Genomic DNA, 19,507 nt, shown 5'->3' with positions numbered 1-19,507 from the left:
CTAATTTCGTTAATTACCGTAGAGGCACCGCTCGGGGAGGCCACTAATTCGGGGGTCCAACATTGTGTCTAGACCTTAAACAACATTCGCGGATCCCGCCGGCCGAATCGTCGGCTCCCTCTGTTCTTTCCACCTATGCGGCTCCACCAATTAGACGGTTCGGTCTCATCTCCGACATTTTTGCATCTCCCCACGAATTGGGCTACGAATTAGGCCGTTTCCGCTTCTCTCTCTCTCTCTCTCTCTCTCTCTCTCTTCTTCTCGTTAATGTGTGTTTAAGGACAGTTATTGAGGGCGCATTAGCGGCGGCCGCGCCGCGCGTTTCATCTCAACGTTTCTTCAACGTTTCTTTCCCTCCTTCCTCCTTTTTTCTTTCTTGTTCTTCTGGGTCCTCTTGTTAATTCCCTATCGCTTGAATTACGGGCCGAGTCTCTCACGAGAACAAGCGTCTGACATGTATGTAAATAAATTAGATTAAACAAATCACAAATCTCTTTGATTCACCGCTTTCGCGGTGCGGATAAACACTGGCTTCGTCTCTTGGGCAGATATTTTTCTTTGGAATTGTTTTCTCCGCAAAGAGAAGGAGAGATAGTAGACCTCGGAGCAGGTATTTCCACTTAGCCGATCAAATTTTTAACCAATTGGAATATGGATTGCTAAGTTGCGAGTTGGACTTTACGCGCTATCTCTGTTATTGACTCTATGAGTTTTGTCGATTGATGGCGTATGATTGTCAAAAGACGTAAGAGTATTGAATGCTGTATTTTTTTGTCACTTAGCGAGAGGTCTTTGTGTTGTGGGTCATTGAGGGATTTATTCTAAACTTGTTGACAGCTTACAAATAAATCATATGTTGGCTTTTCAGAATTTTACCGATTTGGTCTTTGCGTTATAGAAAGAAGGCGATGGACATCACCAATATCTGGTCAGAATTTTATGAGGAGAAGGTCTAATTAGCGGCAAAGAGAAAATTACAGCACACACGGGAATTCTGTCACGATTTCTTCGAAAATATTTAAGCTTTATGTTCCTGTTCCCGTCGGAACTGCGACGTCCGCAACGACCTGAAGTACCATTTTTGGGAAATTTACTGTGTGAATTATTATGAAGTGTTAATGCAATATAGATGCACCCAGAGTATCACAGATGCTTTATTCGATTGACCGATAGCTGCTAAACTTGATAAACTCTCTAATAATTGATTAATTACTTGTTAATCCCACATGAGCGATTAACCCTCTTTGCTAACACACTTAGGAAACGTAATGCTGTCAAAATGGCACTTACGCTTCAAATATGCTCCCACTCTCTCGACTAATCAATAGTAAAATACACACCAAAGAATGTACAATAACAAAGCAAGTACACACCGTCTCATGCATAACTTACCGTTGGAACTAGAGCCACTTATGCGATTTTTGACCTTACACGTGTACGTGTATGGCTGAAACTCTTGATCTAGGAAGTCGTACGGCATAGAGGACGTTAACTGTACCTGTGCGCCATACAGAGCGGTCGGTGAAGTTGAAGCGTTGTGAAATTAATATCCTCTTGAAATTAATATCCCTCGTCTTAATTGACATGTTACTATATTAACAGCATAATAATAAATTAATAATAAACAGCAGTTTTTACACGAATTCTTTGAATTTTACGACGTGCGAAAACAAATAAAAAGATACGAACGCTCTCGAGCCTTGTTTCTCTCAACTATTGAATGACTTAGCGCGACAAATACTTACCGAAAAGGTAAGGTGTTTCCTTTTAATCCCTCGTAAGAATGAAACTCGACGCTCGACGTAACGAAATTTCGTGAGACTTCTAGCTTTCAAAGAATTTTAAATAATTAACAATCGATTTCGGCAAAATTCCTATTTCGCAAAAGGATACTTTATAATGTGCAATCTATTGTATCTATTGTATCTATTGTATTTCTTAGACGAAGGCATTGTGCATTATATATTTGGCAAGAAACAATAGTCGATATCGATGACCAATGTCACGTTCATTTTTCACTGCTGACAAGATAATGCAAAGATAACACGGAAAATTTATCATATATGTATTTAGATGTTCCTCTGGAACATTTCCTCGGAAATGCGTTGGATTCATTATGTCAGGTGCGCAGTTGAAAAATAAATTCTAATGTGAAAGACAAAATCATTGCAAATACTTCCTCTAAACAAGAGTTTTATCATAAGAAATAGTATTTTAAATTATATTTATATTATTTAAGTATTTAAAACATTCAATTTTTTTCAACACAACTTATTACTTCAGGAGAAACGTATATTTAAATAAATAAGCTTAGAAAGCTGCTCTATATTTTTCGAATATATTGTTAATAACATTTAAAAATACTTTAATAATTTATATTCTATTATCAAATATAAATATAATCTTCTATACTGCTCAACCATAAATACACTTAATAAGAAACATATCCCATCAAAATAAGATAGCACAGTTTCAAAACAGAGGTAATTCTGAAATAAGAAGTCCCGAGTTCGAAGCTAGCCAGCCACCTAACACCGAAATTTTTCAAATAAAAATATAAATGATATCAATTATTAGTAATTAATAAGGTAAGATTTCAAGCAAAATCTACTGGCAATACCTTAAGAACAATATAATAAAAAAATAAGTAAAATTTTGTTTAAAACAATAATTACAAAAAATAAAGGGATATTGACTTATACTATTACGACAGTAAGCATGTTTCGTTTAGAAAATATTTTGTACTTTTAATAAATTATTCAATAGAAAAAAAGATTTTCTTTAAATAAGTTGATTAATTACTTTTTTGAAAAAAAAGGAAGCGTTCAATTTATTATATTTTTCCTCACTATAGTAAATGTAAGCAAGTGGTGTTTGTAATTGGCTTTTATTTTCCCTCATACTTGTAGTTTAGGAAAGGATTACCTCTTATAATTTTTCGAAAAAAAGATTTCCAAAAAACATACCGTTCAAGGCGCTCTAGACGAGCGAAGATGCTTAAAAAGAGACGCGAGAGCGTCAAATATCAAGACCGATAATACACAATCAATGTTCGCACTTATAAAAGATACTGAAAGAGCGGCTGCGTACATCAACGGTCAAAGTTACACTGATAAAGAGAGAAGGGGGGGAGAGAGAAAGAGAGAGAGAGAGAGAGAGAGAGAGAGAATGGGAGAGCTCTGACGGATAGGTCATCAGTCCTTCCCCCGCATCGAGTAGGACTGCAGTTCGCGGCGTCGAGCTGTCTGCTAGGTCCGGTTTCCCTCCAGCTTAAAAGTTACGACATGAACGAGAGAGTACCCAGGCCACGATTCTCCCTATCTCTGTCCCTCCGCCGCTATCTTTCCCCTTACTTTCTGCCACCCTGCTACCTCGCACATACCTTTTCCACATATCTTTTCCAGTCGACCCTCTTACTGAAAGTCTCCCCGATATCCCGTGGAACTCGCGTTTACCTGATAACCGTCGCGCGCTTCGCGTGTGCCGCGAGAATCATCAGGCGATCGGGCCGAGAGTGTGTCCTTCGAGTCCTTGAGGGAGTCGAACAGCCCCTCGTCAGGGTGCGCACTCGATACACACGCGACGGTCGCCGGCGGTGGTGGAAGAGGAGTAGGAGGAGGAGGGGGAGGAGGAGAAGGATGGGCGAAGGGAGGGGCGAAGCGAGAGGGCGGAGAGGGAGGGGTGAACCATGTGCACGCACGTGAACCAGATAATTTCCCACCGTACCTGTCCTTGGGGGACTGCACGAGGGTGAGGTCAGGTTTCGGCCTGTCAAGCGAGACTTGTGGTGCAGCAGAATTGCCGCTCATTTTGACTTTCTTCTTCTCCCTATTTATTACTTTTCTTTTTTGTTCTTTTCTACTTCATTCTACTTGCGCTTCATAGAGAATGCTTGACAATGTCAATGGCGTCTATGTAATCTGCAGCGCTCTGGCGATATCAGGGGTGGTTTTTCTTTTCTCTTAATTCTGGCATCTCGCACTGAATTCTATCGGCCTCAGAGTGGCACTTTCTATGCAGTTATTCTGAAAAATTCAGTTCTCCGTGAAGATTCTCTTCGTTTCTCACTTCCGTATTCTCGTTTAGCGTTGTTAGCCACGAATTGACCTGTTCTGTTCTGTTGTACGCTTCGGTTGCTCGCAGGTGTTGTCACGCACGAAGATCGACGAATACAGCTTGAAACATAATTTCAACGCTACTGGATGAAAAAGTACCCGATAAACGCCGATGTTTCGCGTGCCCTGGTGACAATTAGAAAAATATTCAAGTATATCGGTCAAGAACGCGCGCAGACGAAGCCCGATTGATGAAGCAGCCAAGCCGAGCAAATGAACGAGCTCTCGTCTCGTCATCTGCTTTTTATATCGCTTTTTCTCACCGCCAGCAAGAAATCATTGGCTACCGTCTTGCTACTCTCTCAGCTCTGTAATATTTCCCATAGTCTCGGGCGGTTGGTCAGCTATTTCTCTCAGTCTGACTGACGACGAGGAATGCGTAAAGCCCGGTCGCACAGAAGGATGCGGAACGTTTTGACGACCCCATAAAATCGTGCGGATGAACGAACCATCTCTCGACGCGTACACTCCACTGCATTTCTTTGCTTCTTTGTTTTTCTTTTTCCCCGCCCGATCTTTTCTCCACGGACATCTCCCAACGAACACGACATAGATCCGATTACGTGAGCTACAAAATTTTGGCGGCAACCTGTTTGTTCCGGGTAAACAATGCAGGGAGAGTCGGTTTAGGATATCTATTTTCGAGGAATGCTGTTATTCTTAAGCGAGAAGCAATCAATTGACGGGACAATAGATTGTGTGCGGGTGAATGCAAGTTTGTGAGGAATTCTCAAAATTGATCTTGGCAGAGAAGTTTGAATATTAACAGCGGAAGCGCGGGAGACAGAGAGAGAGAGAGAGAGAGAGAGAGAGAGAGAGAGAGAGAGAGAGAGAGAGAGAGTCAATCGCGTTTGAAAAGATAACATACTTAATTTTCTTGTGTAATTCATGTCGAGTAATTAACGAATAAATGTATTCCAATTACTTTAATTGTTTCACTTGAGATTTGTAGAATCGAGATCTGTACATTTTAAAGTGCAACTCATTGATACCTTCATATGTATATACTTGCAGTTTTTAATATTTCAATAATTCGATTCATATATGCATGCATGTACATGCAAAAATAAACGCTTGTCGGCATAAAGTATTGCTAAAACATAAAGTATTGCTACATGCAACAATGTTATGTGAATACTGAGCAATTCTCAAGAATTTGGACTATGCCGCATGCAATGTTCTTCCTTAAAACTAAAAAGTCTTCCAAAATCACAGAAGAGAGAAAAATTTCAGAAATATTTTGAAAATACTCTGTGTTATATCTGAGATTTATTATAATTATGTCACGAGGAGAAGCGCAAGCAATAAACTCTAAGTAAGCACTAAGTAAGCACTAAGTAATAGTAAGCACTAAGCAGTATATACATTTATCTACTCTTATTCACATATGATCAAAAGATTATGCTTACAATTTTGTCGATCTGCAATAGAAAAATTACTTGCTGTGATATATTAATTACGACCGTGAGAGTAGATATTTATGCCATGCGATGATTTTGTTAGATGGGCAAGGGTGTTACTTTACAATCGTTTTGGGAGTATCATGTATCCTTTCTCGAAACACCTGGCCGAAGGCCGTCCACGTTCCAGGGTCCTGAAAGTGCAGTAAAACTGACCAAATACAGAACTGGAATTCTTTTTAACGCAGGAGGTAGGTTGAATCGGGGGATCCCACTTCTTCTGGTCCATCCATTCACATGTGTCCCCCTTTCTCGGGCCCCTCCGCTGCTCAAACCGCCAGTTCATCCCTTCGCGATGAACAACCCCTCTTCTTTTGAGCCACGACCCTTCAGCGGCCGATTGCACTTCGGCTACTACGGCTATCTAGAAATGGAAAGATTCCAGTCACGAAGCTATCATAACTCATAATTATTCGGAATGCATTTATCGCATGTTTAGCGGATCGATCGCATCTACTTACTTATCTACCTACCTCGTGGCGCACTTTTTCTTCTAATAAAATTGTGCAGGTCTAATTTACACATAACTCGAAGGTACAATGCGGTACGTGCCATAAAAATATAAGTCCTCGCTTGACAAAGACCAGTCATTGTTTAGATCGATAATGCAATCTCGCGTACTTCGCCCAACAATAGCTTGTCCCAAGGAGGCAGCTCTAAAGGAGCAAATAATGGCCCATCGGACGGCAAAACATCCCTGTGATGTCCTATTCGTGGGCTATAATCAGCCCCGAATAAGTACATAGGAGTGCAAGCTAAGGAACAAGTCTATATCTAGCTTATAAGACCTTACTTCAACACTAACCTCAGCAAGTATCTTGAATGTCTCATAGAACTCCACTACCCTTCGCAAACGCCGGTAGGAGTCGTCTCTCCTTCACCTTCCCGTTATTGTCGTTTGCACAAATAGACGTCGCAGACGCCATCGTCCGATGCAACAGCCATCGCCATTGTCTCGGAAAAGAGATCGGTACTTGGTCGCAATCTTTTTTATTTATCTGATGACGGCACACACGCAACACCAGGCTACACGTGAGTAATCAATTCGTAGTTGGCGCTCGATGACGGATCGGTGGATGTTTGCTTGGGTTCTTCGCACAGTGACATTGGTCTCTTCCGACCACAGGTGTGACGAGAAGTTGCGAGCTAAAGAGATTATCGGAATAGTCCACCATATTGATCCACGATATAGTCCACCATTTTGTCGCTATGTCACTTCGCTGTCACCTGGCTGTCTGGTCATCTGTCGAAATTCGTTTCCGTCTTTGGTAGTTCGTTTTGGGGAAGCACTTGGGATTTGGGTGCTTAGGGCTACACGGATTGTAGGGGTTCGATCGATAACTTGGCGGAGCTATTTCAAAAGGACACTTGAAATGAAAAGGGTCATGTGCGTGTGTGTATGTGTTTATTGCACATGGGTACCATGATAGTATAGTGGACGGTACGTCCGAGAAAAGCGTCGTCGTTATCTTTGGTCCGGAATCCACGATCCATAGTGTGTGTGTGTGTGTGTGTGTGTCGATACGGAGTACGTCTCATTAATCTCAAACACAAGCCGCTCGCCAATCCATCAGCGGCTTATCTCGAATTTTATCACTATCCAAAGAACACGCGATCAGCACAACTCCTGGGATCCGAGGACGCGTAAACACTTGCCACGATTGTTACCCGGTCCCGCCGTCTTGTCGGAAGGTAATCAGAAAAACGAGAGAAGAGAGAGAGAGAGAGAGAGAGAGAGAGGGAGGGAGGGAGGGAGGGAGGAGAGGACGAGAAGAAAGAGGAACGACGAATTCTCTCGATCTCTGGCGACGTAGCCCGCGGCGTCATTGACGTCTCCCGCCGGTCGGAAATCCTGGATCTTCGATCGAGCCGCGCGGTAGCAGACGATACGTCCGGACGAGTAAATGGTGGCTGAGAGAGTGAGACGGAGAAACTCCGAGGCTACTCCCGTCTCCCGGCGAGGAGAGAGGAAAGTTTACCGGAAAGATATCCGGGAAGTCGCGCGCGGACCGGCAGGAGAGAGCAGCAACGCGCGCGCGGCGGCGGTAACTCGCGCCTCTTCCCCCACTATCAGGTACCACCAGCGTCGTCCTCGTCCTCGGCTTCTGCGCTATCGCGACGATACCGCGTCTTCGAAACACACCAGCCGAACGTGGTGCTCGTGTGACGCTGTCGCTGTCGTCGTCGTCCTCGTCGTGGCGCGTCGTAGTGGTAGTATCAACGGCGGTAGTAGTAGTGACAGTAGCGGTGTGCCAACGCATTCGTAGAGCTGACGGTGACGCCGGCGGTGGTGGAGGTGGTGATAGTGGTGGTGGTGGTGGTGGTGGTGGTGGTGGTGGTGGTGGTGGTGGTGGTGGTGGTGGTGGTGGTGGTGGCGGCGGCGGCGGTGGTGGTGGTGATGGTGGCGGCGGCGGCGGCGGAGGTGGCGGTGGCGGCAGCAGCAGCGTAATGTATCGGTGACAATGCGTGGGGATGACGTTGGCCGGGAAGTGGGAGAGTCTCATGCCCCCACCAGTTTTTAGCGCAGCATCCAGCGCAGCCACGCAAAACCACGCCCAATGCCTATGGTTGGCCGCGGCTTTTCGTTCCCCCGCCAAAACCGTCGCCGCTCAGCTCTCGCCCTATGCATGAGGTAAGGGAAGAAGAACGCGCGAGGAACGTTGGAGGTGGTTAAAGGCTGGTGGTGGGAGCTGCCGAGAGTATCAAACGTACTTACTTGGTCGGCAAGAGAGGGGTGGAAGCCGCAGGTTGCGGAGGGGCGGGGATGCGAGCAGTTCGGCAGCGCAACCCGACGTGGGCACTTCGCTGTCCGGCCTTTCCTTCATTAAAATATTATTCCGTGCGTATAGAGAGAGGAGAGAGAGAGAGCCGCGCGGAGCCCCTTACGAGAGAACCCTCGCCGCCGTTTTCACGCCACTATCAACGTACTCTCGCCACCCCCTCGTCGCGGGCCTCATACGCTCGTTCGCGCTCGTCGAGGGGTTGCTTCGTCGCGCGGATATTCGTGTTGTTATTTATTTTTCTTTTCTTTTCGTTCGCTCGTGCGTGCTCCTGCTGCGTCCGTGCAGGTCCTGTTCGCCCGTCCGTCCGTCCGTTCATTCGTTTGCTCCGCTCCGTGCCTCCTCCGGATCCAGTCAAAAAGCAAAGTTGCAGAAGGGTGGGAGGTCAAGAAGACAGAGGATGCTTCTCGTCATTGGAGGACGAGACTGTCGCTGAAACATGTGCAAAGATATAGCGAACGGAATTGGGTGTTTGTAATGTGTGACTACGTTCGGTGTGGTTCGGTTCATTCGTTACTTCGTTCGTGCCGAGTCTGGAGACGGTCAGTGCTTGTGGAGTCATCACGACAGAGCGGATCACTTGGATTGGATTGGGCTTCGGTGGAATCGCTCAGTATTGCGGCAGACCATCAGGGCACACTGTCCTAATAGCTCGATCAATCCTGTGCTCGACCTGACGTCCGAAAAAGTCTGAGATAACGTGCATCTACATGACGTAGGGTCGACTTGTCAGCTACTAGTAGATCCATAGGGTGTTCGGATGGTGAACTCGCTCGTCGGTTCACGGACGGTCTCGAAGACTGTGTGTTGTGCTCCATTATCGTTCCTCTCTTCGTTCCTAACGCGCTTCCTCCGTCCGTGGGCCTTCGACTTGCGCAGGATACCAGTGGAAAGTGCCGGACGCTGTTGTTTACCAACGAGTCCCTAGGAAGAAAGAGTCGTGCGCTTAGAGAATACAGTGAAAGATCCAGGGTGCAGTGCGACTGCCGGCTAACACGGAAATCGACAGCAAGCGGGATATGAACCCAGGTGAGCCCATTAAAGCATGGAGTGCCAGGATAAGTTGACTTGTCGCTATTCCAAACGAGCGACTGTCGTCGTTATCATCATCATCGTCGTCGTCTTCGTCGTCGTCATCGTCGTCCTTGTCGTGATCATCGTCCATCCGGACGTTTGCGCGTAGTGCTGATCCTCCGATGATCTCCTTAGGTTGTCCTGCTGCAAATATTGATCGATGATTGAGTTAGAGTGATTCAAGATTGGTTTCGCGTGTTTGTAGTGTAGTAAGAATGTTCGTTTACCGTGTTGATGATCGAATGGTGATGGCGTTGCGCCGATCTCTGGTGAATCCGCATGTAAAGCTCTACCCAGTCAGTGTGCGGATTGCGTGAAAATGCGAAGTGAAGGGCCCTGACCCCTCTCTTCCCTTTCCCATCGTGACGAAGGTGTCTCGTGTAATCTCATTCGCGGGAGTCCATTAACCTCCGTCGACTCCTAGCTGTATCGAACGAAAATTAGCTGTTGTCAGGCTCGGACTCGCCTGCGAATCAAATTACGCCGGCTCTTGTAGCCGTTCTCTACGTACAAACCGCTGCATTACGATGAACATTACCTGAACGGGAGATATAGATAATAAAGAGGAAGAAAAGCAAAGAAGGAAAGATGAAGAGAGAGAGAGAGAGAGAGAGAGAGACCTCGCGACTGCGAATCCGCGCGTAGTGTAAGTGTCAAACAGCCGAAATCGAGGCTCCCGAGAGCCGAGCCGGTGATGTCGACGCTGGACTAGCCAGTGCGCTGATTTTTGTGTGAACCGTGTGTCATAAAGCAGTGTTCCCCTTCTCGTAATTTCCTACGATGCTCAAAATTACGAAGGAATCGGTCCCAATTGGAGAATCTTCCACTTCTATAACTACCTGTCAAATCTCAGAGTCACCTCGCGCGAGAAGTCATTTTCTCTACCTGGTGATCCTTCGTATCGCATTCCCAGGACATGTGTCCTTCGGAACGAGGAGCGTCCAGTGCAATCGGGACCGCTCCCGATTGGGCATGACTTGTTTTTGACTTCCCTCGCTCTCTGTTGGCTGTTGGTGTGTGACAGCCCATCGCAGCGCGCAAGCAGCGCCTCTTCTTCTTCTCATTGGCCCACTTCGGCCGCTGTAATTCAGCACGTTGAGGTAGTTTCGGAGTTTCAACACGTTGCAGTTAGCAGGCTTTCGCGGAGAATTTCGGAACGTGTCGTCGACTTTCGTAGCGCGTCCCAGTCGCCTGTCACGATTTCTTCTCGCTCCGATTGCCGCGTGTCGCAGCGATCGGGAGTGTCGTCGCCGGCGAGACTCGCACTGTTCGCGACTGATTTACCTCGGCTATCAATCAGCGGGATACTTTGGGCGCAAATAGAGTCTAACGAGAGCTTGTTTCCTATCTTGCGATCAAGCGTCCCGCAGCGACGACGTCTCCATAATGATCCCCGAATAATCCCCTTCAGTCACGACAGCCGCTGTCCGAGTCGGACCGGCGCGCGAGCTCTCGTAGCTTCTCGACGCGCGTGTGAGTGCAGTTTGCGTGTGCTTTCGCATCAGCAACGTTCGGCTCGACGGTGTGTCGCGCTCCTCACTTGACACCTGAAGGGCCGTTTCGCGTGCGGAAACGCCGAATGCCTCGCACGGGCAGGCCGAGATTCGCGGCGCCAAGAGGAGGTCAGTGCAGCGCGCGCGAGGGTCGACTCTCCCGCGGAGAAACTTGGAAACGCGTGCGACACGGCAGATTTCGATGCCCCGCGTAGATAAGGGGAACCGGTATTAGAGGGACTCTGTGTGTGCGTGTGTGTGTGTGTGTGTGCAGGCGCGATGCCCGCTATTGCCGGCACCGGCTGCTTAGATATCGCGCTTTTGTTTGCCGACACGAGGAAAACACGGCCGCGAAGCGAGTCGCCGAAAATGCCGGGAATGCGGATCGCCCGATAACGCGACCGGTCGGAACGTCAAACTGTCTGCCGCGGCTTGGCGGCCGGTCGAGTGTCTCTCGAACGACCGGAGCTTCGCCGGGGAAGAGTCGCCGAGCGGCAGAATCGTCCGAGGATTCGCAGCTAGGTCGAGCTGCGAATCCGACAGTTACCGAGTGCGGGAGAGGCGGTGCGAAAGAGCTCGTCGAGTAAGTTCAGTTCAGAGTGACAGACGAACGTTCTCGGCGAACCGGGTTGCGCGAATTCCAGCGGCAGCGGATTCGCGGCAAGACGCGTCCAAGTAGAGAAACTGGCGTGTTACAATGCGAACGCGGCGTGTCGTGCCGCTGCGCGAAATTGCGCAAGACGCTGCGAGCGACGCTCAGTACGCGGTGAGCGCGACGAGACGTCGCGGAGCGATCATTCCGGCCGCTTCGACCAGGTCCAATTCCGCCACCGCGTTGTCCCCATCGGTGTCGAATTTCAAGCTTACTCACAAGTCGCGCTGTTTATTTCCGCAAGCGGAAATCTCTGATTGACGCATCTCTGCTCCTCCTCCGGCCGCGTAGTCCGCGGCGGATGGAAAACGGGACGGGCTTCCTCTCTCGCTCGACGATTCGCCGAGCCCCGACTGTGATCTCCGCCGACGTCGTCGGCTCATTCCCCTCGGGAACGTCCTGAGAAGTCGCGAAAGGAGAGTTAGAGGCTGAAAATACACGCATTTACCGGGCTACACGGCGCTGCGAGCGCGCCTCTTCAAAGAACTCACCGGCCGGAGCCCTCTCGGTCCTGCGCGCCCAGCGGGTGTCCTGTTTACGAGGGTGGGATTCAGCCACGTAGCCGAGGTGCCGCGTCCCGGCAAGTCTAATTAATCGTGATTAGCAGGAACAAGTGCTTTCCCGGACACGCGTCGCCGGCGATTAATCGGGTCCGTGCAAGCGCGTGCTTTCCTCGCTGCAAGGAGAAGCAGACGCAGATGGAGTGAGTGCGTGAGTGAGTGAGTGTGAGAGAGAGAGAGAGAGAGAGAGAGAGAGAGAGAGAGAGAGAGAGAGAGAGAGAGAGAGAGAGAGAAAGCGAGAGAGTGAAAGAAAGGGCGAGAGGAAGGGAGGGAATTTACCATCGGGGTCAGCGGTGTCGCGTCGCTGCTGATACTTGTCGTGCGCGTACGTCGCCACGATTTATTCCCGCGCCCACGATCCACGATAGCACGTTCGTCGGCGACTAATTAAACGCGATTGATATACACGAGGAGAGCCCGTCCATCCGTCCATCCGTCCGTCCGTCCGTCCGTCCGTCCGTCCGTCCGTCCATACGTCCGTCGGCGGCGGCGGGCAAGCGTAATCGGCGCCGCCAGAGGCGCGGAATGAAAATTACGAAAGGCAGAGAAATGCGGGGAATTTATCGCCGACTGTCCGGCCGAGGCTCGGCGCGATTATTCCCCGCGATCGTGAGAAAATCGCGGCGAAGCCGCACGCGGGAGACGCGGGTTATTGATTGTAATTAATAGTCGCGGGCCCGGAATTATTCGTTGTTAATAGGCGACAGTTACGGACGGAGGCGCAACGAACGCGCGCTATTAAGAGCGATATTTCACAACGGACGTCCAATCGCGCCTTACAAGCTCCACTTATGAAACTGATCCTGAGACACATCCGCGACGGCGGAGCGTAACACCGCGTCACGGACGTTTGCCTAATTGCGGTCGTCTTGTCTCGCCTATCGGCCGCAATTTGTTTACTGCGACGACGACGACGACGAGCGAGCGATGGCGAGAGAGAGAGAGAGAGAGAGAGAGAGAGAGAGAAAGAGAGAGACCAATCGGAATTAGCCGACCTGTTGTACGTCACAGACAGATGTTCTCCGCGCGACAAATACACGCATCCCGAGCTGCCGCTGCCGCCATCGTCGACTCTCTCGGCGAAATATATATTTCTTCGAGAGAAAACGTCGCGAGAGCGCGAGTTATAGCGGCGAGTTAGGCGCGTCACGAATCATCGGGAGTCGATAAATCGGCCAGATACTTTTAATACCCGCAGATCCTCCTCGCTTTAATAAAGATCAGTTCGCGGCCGGCGGATTTGCGGCGTATTCCGCGGCGGCGCGTCGCACGTGGATCGCGTCAACTTCGCGGCGGAAAGAGAGAATCACCGCTAATTCGTCGAGGAGAGCCTTGACACGCATCGTCTCTCCTCTCCTCCTGCTCTCTCTCTCTCTCTCTCTCTCTCTCTCTCTCTCTCTCTCTCTCTCTCTCTCTCTCTCTTTCTCGGATGACACGAGAGATTTTTGATTGTCAAAATATTCGTCGGATCGGCTCTTGTTCCGAGGATATTGATGTATCGCGACACTCGGTCTTCATGAAGACGTCACGTGCGCCTCCTTCATCGTCCGCTCGTCTCTTGAATTATTAACAAAGCGACGTGACGCTTCCTTCGACGCGAGTTTTTAATCTCGAGTGCTGTAGGCGCGAAAGCGATTTTCTCTCAGACGTAGACGCCTGCGACGCTACGCAACGTTCCTCTTTTTTCTCCCCTCATTCCCTCCCCGCCCCCCTCTCTCTCTCTCTCTCTCTCTCTCTCTCTCTCTTTTCGCAATGCACGCGTCCGGTTTTCTGATATTGCTGCAATTTGTTTAGACCAGGGGGAGGAAGAGGAGCGGGCTGAGCAATTGCCCCGGGGCTAATTAATTACGACTAGCGTGAGCGCAAGGAGATCACCCGCTCGCTCGCTCGCTTTCCCCGGTCGCTCTAATTAGGCCGAGCGAGCTTAAACGCGTTTCTTTTTCTTTTTTCTTGCCTATCCGACGATTTCACAAACGCTATTAATTGGCGTCGATCGCTGCTCGCGCTCGCGCGTTCTTTCTTCCTGTCTCTCTCTCTCTCTCTCTCTCTCTCTCTCTTTCTCTCTCTCTCTCTCTCTCTCTCTCTCTCTTTCATTCGCTGAATCACTAACGTCGACGATCGCTGCGAAGCGAGGATTACCTTCACGTAAGAAGGAAGTGCGTATCGCACGGGATAAACGTGTTCATGCGCGGTGTATCACCGCGTTTTCTATTATCTAATTAATTCCGCGTCGAGGCAAAACACACGCGATTTATCCCGCTCGCGTCTTCCTCTCGATCGGGCACGATGACACAAGGTTATAATTATCGTATTCATTATTAATAACACGATGTTAGCACTAACATACACATAGACAGAGAGAAGCGCATGCAGCTTCTAAGCGCATCTCATTGTGAGAATCTCTCTCGGCCGTGCAAAAAAGAATTGATTGAGATTAAGCGACTGGTTCCGCCGGCGCGAGAGCGAGAGCCGAGAGTCGGTCTCAAAGTCGAATCCGCAAAATGCGTTTTAATGGACGGCCGTTCGCCGCGCGACGATAAATCATTAGCGATTGGCGGATAGAATATCGCGCGCGCCGTTACCGAACGTGCCCGTTATCGCCGGCTGGCGCGAGCGCGGCTCCTCCGCGAGCGAGCGAGCGAGCGAATCCGCGAGGGCCGGCCTCGCGGAAGAAGCGGCCGGACGGCAATTAAAATGGCCATAATTTATTATCTCTCTCGGCTTTGTGTGACTTGTTTATCTGCGGCCACGCGGACGCGCGAGACAATTAAAACGCGCGTTAAAGCGCGTCTCTCTCTCTCTCTCTCTCTCTCTCTCTTTCCTTCCTTCGTCCCTCTCTTTTTCTCCGTCTTCGCCGCGCCATCGCGGCGCTTTATCGCGGAAATTCAATCGGCCGGCCGGCGTTTCTTCTCCTCTCTCTGTCGCAAGCGGTTGACAAGCTATCTCGTCGCGCTGGCGCCGGCCGGTCGTCGAATCCCCGACGGACAGCGGCGATCGCCGGCGCGAATGTTGAAATCACCGCGACGAGCGAAACCGCCGAAAAGCGAGCGACGCGCACGGATGGAAGTCGCTCATCGCGGAGATTCGCCGATCGGTCGACTCGGCAAATTTCGCCGCATTAATTTCCCGACGAGCCGCGCGTGATTCCGCTCTGCCGCCGAGGAAGTGAACGCTCCGTTTGCTCGAAGCGATGCTTCTCTTCAGGGTGGGGAAGATTCTCCTCGTAACGACTTCGAGATGTACTTATCGCAAATCTCGCGAAACTTTTCGTTATCACCCGAACACTCTTTCCTCCAGCCGAGAGTGTAAAATTTCTACTCAAACGCATTCTCGCGTCTCAATGACGACATTCTCGATCAAAGCACCGGGCTCATTAGACTCCGACAGATGGCGGCGGAAAAATTGACGCTTGCGACGAACTCGTGCGACGAGTTCGCTGCGACGCAGAGCATTTTTCTCAACGCCCGTCTCCGTTCGAAATTTCGACCCGCGCGTGTCAGTAGGTCACTAGATGGGATAGATTGATATAATTGCTGATGGTCTAACTCGCGGTACTCGCGGTGGAGCACGGCACGATAATCGCTCAATCAGCCAAGCCGCGCGCGGCGAGGACATTCTCAGGATGTCTGAACGTATCGTCACGGACGCGTAATTCCGCGCGCGCGCGCGCGCGCGTGTCGTTTTCAGCTTCCGATCCCGACGTCGCGGAACGCGCGCTTTTTTGCACCCGCCGCACGTCAGTTTCGTCATAAAGGCCTCCTCCGAGCCGACGCTCCCGCTCGCCGAGCGACGCGAGTCGCTGGATTCTCGGCCGCTGGGAATCTTCGAGGAATCTTCGAAAACGCCGGCCTGTCGTGTCGGCGAATCCTGTTTTCCCGCGCGATCGGCCTCCGTTAACTACGTCGGCCACGACTCTAGCCACTTTCTCAAACAATCGCTCGCTTAGTCGCTCGCGACGGGGGGGGAGGGGAGGGGGAAGCCGCCTTCTGCGATTTGTGGTGGATTCAATTAAAAACGAGGGTGTCGGTTCTTCGACAGCGGCGTTTACCGCGTTAATTGACACGCGACGAGCGTGATCGCGTCGAGCATTAAGCGGGCGGAAAAAGCAGCGAGCTACGCGCGCCGATGCGCTTCATCCTTAACGCTAACAATGCGGGACGTGAATTACGGTGATCGTCTACGCGCGTCGCCGCTACGCGCATTCCCGGCGAAATGCGCGTAAATTCTCCAAACGTGTACTTAACGCGCGCGGCCGGGAGGAGAGGGAGGCAGGAAGGGGAGATAATTGATGCACCTAAGCCCTTCTGTCCGGCACGGGTATTCTTTCGCCGCGCGAGCTTCGTTAACCGAAACTCGTCCGCAGGTGAAGGCGCTAACGAAGGGCTGTCCGTCGCGTTCCCGTGGACTTTCGCCGGTAAATCGTTACGTCTGATTTTAGGGAAGCGATTAACCCGCAGAACTCCGCAGAACGCTTCGTCTGGCTCCGAATCGGTTGATATCCGCGAGATTCGTCCGTAAGAGCGGCGCGAAGCGATGACGCGCGCGGAGCTGGAAAATTATCGGGGAAAATTGCGAAAGTCGCGCGTGAGATTTTCTTCATTAATAATGAGTGATAACGAAACATTACACGTGTGGGCTACCCGCCATTATTGTCCGTCTGTTGCCGCGGACTTTCGCGCATAATCATGCAACTCCGCGTCTGTAAAACGACCGGTCTCTCGCGCCAATGAGACGACCGATGCGAACTTTCGCAAGCCCCCGATAGTGTAAATCGATTAACCCGCGGGGATTACGCGTCGTGCGCCATTCATCCGCAGGATGAACAACTTGCGTGGACTTGTACGACGCGTGGAATTCCAAGACAATTAGATACGCCTGCGAAAGTTGCGCGAATTTTTAGCCGCGTTCCTTTCATCGATCATGAGCAACGACGAAACAAAGTGGACGTCGAGTGCCCGTCGTCATTGTCCACCTTCGTGCGCCTTCACCTCCCGGATGATCGTCGGGCTCCATACTTGTAAGATGGCTCGTCTCACGTGACTCGCCAGCGCGGAGGAGATCGGCGGCGGAGCTTTCGCGAGCGCCAGCGAGCGGAACTCGAATCCGTAATCGGCGGGAATCGAGAGAGAGATATCCGCTGGAATGCGCGCGCACAGACATGCAGTCTGCACGAGAGGCTGCTTCGCCGCAGCCGAGTATCCCGCGATAGCGCTATCTGGCTGTTATTCTATTTGAAAACAACATCGCGCCGCCGACGGCGACGGCGACGGTCTGGAATCGCGCCGCGCCTCGCGTTTTCCCGCCGCTGGAAATGCACGCGGCGACGGCGACGGCGATTCGAGGACACGAGGCGACCGTAAAATTTTACGTCGCTGATTGAGCGCCGATGCGACGACGATGCACACGCACGCACGCACGCACGCACGCACGCACGCACGCACGCCCCGACCATTACGCCGCCTCGGCACCTAATCGCGAGCGAGGCGAAATAAACGCGCGTCGCCGGAACCGAGCCGACGTGATGCATGCTAATGCGAAGGCTCGCGGACGATCCTGAAAATCGCTGAATTACCGAGTCGACGTTATTTTTATTCCTTATCCTTCCCCCCTCCTCCTCTTTCGCTGTCGCGTATAAATAAGCGTTTATCCCGCGCGCGAGCCCGATAATTCCCCGTTGCCCTCCCACCCCCTCGCTAATTTCGCCGGGCACACCGGCACTTTGCGCGCGAGCGCTTCTATTTAGCCCATTAGCATTAATCATGATTATTACGCCGATCGCGCGCGCGCGCGCGCGAGAGAGAGAGAGAGAGAGGGGGGGGTGAAAGGGAAGGGGAGAAATCGCCGCCGAGGATGAATGTAACTGGATATCGACGTAATCGCGTTATCGACGCTCGCGTGATAAGGATCGACTTTGGCTAATCCGCCGCTGACGAGGGGTGAGAGGAGGGCGCGAATATCCACCCCCGCGCGGAGACGAGAGCGCGCCGAATCCCTGAAATTAGTTAGCGGAACGCCATCGTTAGGCCCCCCGCGCCCCACTGCCTGCGGCTCGATTGCCCCCCGCAATTTTCGGCGGAGCGATTATATCTCGTCTCTCTCTCTCCCTCTGCCCCCTCCCCCGCTCGCTCAGAGTCCTCGCGACATCGACAGTAGGAAATAAAAAGAACGCGAGCGGTCCCGCGGACGAGCTGGTAGCGCGGGCGTTCGGCGGATCGCGTTTAACTGCACGTGGAACGACCGGTGCTTTACTAATAAGCGCAATTTATAATGAGCGGGGGCGGCGCACACAGGCTGTCTGTCTCGTCTCTCCGCCGATTAGGGATTCCCGTTTCGTGCTCGCTCCTAGTTCTTTCGAACCGCCGGCACCGGCGGCGCGCGGTGCCTTTCGCAGCGCCCTAATCTTGTATTCATAAAGAAGAGGCTACCCTCTCACTCTCTCTCTCTCTCTCTCTCTCTCTCTCTCTCTCTCTCTCTCTCTCTCTCTCTCTCTCTCTCTCTCTCTCTCTCTCTCTCTCTCTCTCTCTCTCTTTCTCTTCCGACAGATTTGCATGAAACCCGCAGAAATGGAACCGATTGAACCGCTAGCGTGAGCCACCCCCGCCGGGGATCGTTGTGCGATGCGTCTAGACGATTCATCCCCCAACCTCCCCCGCGATTGTTTTCCGATCTCGCGTCACCTCGCTCGCTCCTCCTCCGTTGTTTGTTTCTTTCCTTTCTCTTTTTATCCAGCTGTTATCCGGAAGCCGCGACGGAAGGAACGACGGCCAATCGGCCAACGAGTCGCACGACGACGTGTGACCCGCGAGATCAGACTCGATCGGCGCTGTGAGCGAGTCCAGCTCGGGATCGTATCCCGCAGCTGGAGCCGACGCGAGACGACGGAACCTGTTGCTTATCCGGAGGAAAACTAGTCTCGGATGTGGCTGAGAAGCGTGCGTCTTCTCGGTTGGCCGTGCCGAAACGCGAACGGCCGATCGCCGCGGGCTCGTATCATCCCCCGCGGTCGGTCGTTGTTATTTTCCACTGCGTCGTTCCCCTCGCTTTTTGCCCGCTCACTCTTTCTCTCCCTCTCTCTCTCTTCTCTCTCTCTCTCTCTCTCTCTCTTTCTTTCTTTCTGCCTTGCCGCCGTCACGTCGTGCGATTTGCATAATGCACGCCGCTACAATTGAAGATACCGCGCGGGTACCGGAAAAAGGGTTAAGCACGTGGCGATCGCGCAGTCTCCGGCCGGCGGCATTCATCGTCGCGTGCTCTCGAGCGGCAAGGGTATCTCTCGTCGGATATTTACATAAAAATCCGAGAAACCACGACGCCATGAAGAGACCCGGAGAAGGGCGAAAGGGCCGCTCTGTCGTGCGGCAAGCAGAGAACGC

At 51.0% G+C, this 19,507-nt stretch overlaps 1 protein-coding gene across 4 annotated transcripts in view; it reads left to right on the top strand.

Annotated features, from left to right (window-relative positions):
• Window positions 1-19,507, top strand: part of zfh2 (Zn finger homeodomain 2) — a 413,801-nt gene that overhangs the window by 213,487 nt on the left and 180,807 nt on the right. The window contains exon 1 of one of the 4 annotated variants that reach the window (XM_025301294.1): window positions 8,037-9,384. The exons of the other annotated variants lie outside the window; for them this stretch is intronic. The gene's annotated coding sequence lies outside the window, so the exon portion shown is untranslated. Of the gene's footprint in view, window positions 1-8,036; window positions 9,385-19,507 lie in introns of those variants that run through there. 4 annotated transcript variants of the gene reach the window in all.

This window comes from Harpegnathos saltator, unplaced genomic scaffold, assembly GCF_003227715.2.
Source record: "Harpegnathos saltator strain DR-91 unplaced genomic scaffold, Hsal_v8.6 scaffold41, whole genome shotgun sequence".
Lineage (NCBI taxonomy): Eukaryota > Metazoa > Arthropoda > Insecta > Hymenoptera > Formicidae > Harpegnathos > Harpegnathos saltator.
Note: the sequence above shows the minus strand (reverse complement) of the source record. Positions and strands in the feature narration are given on the sequence as shown.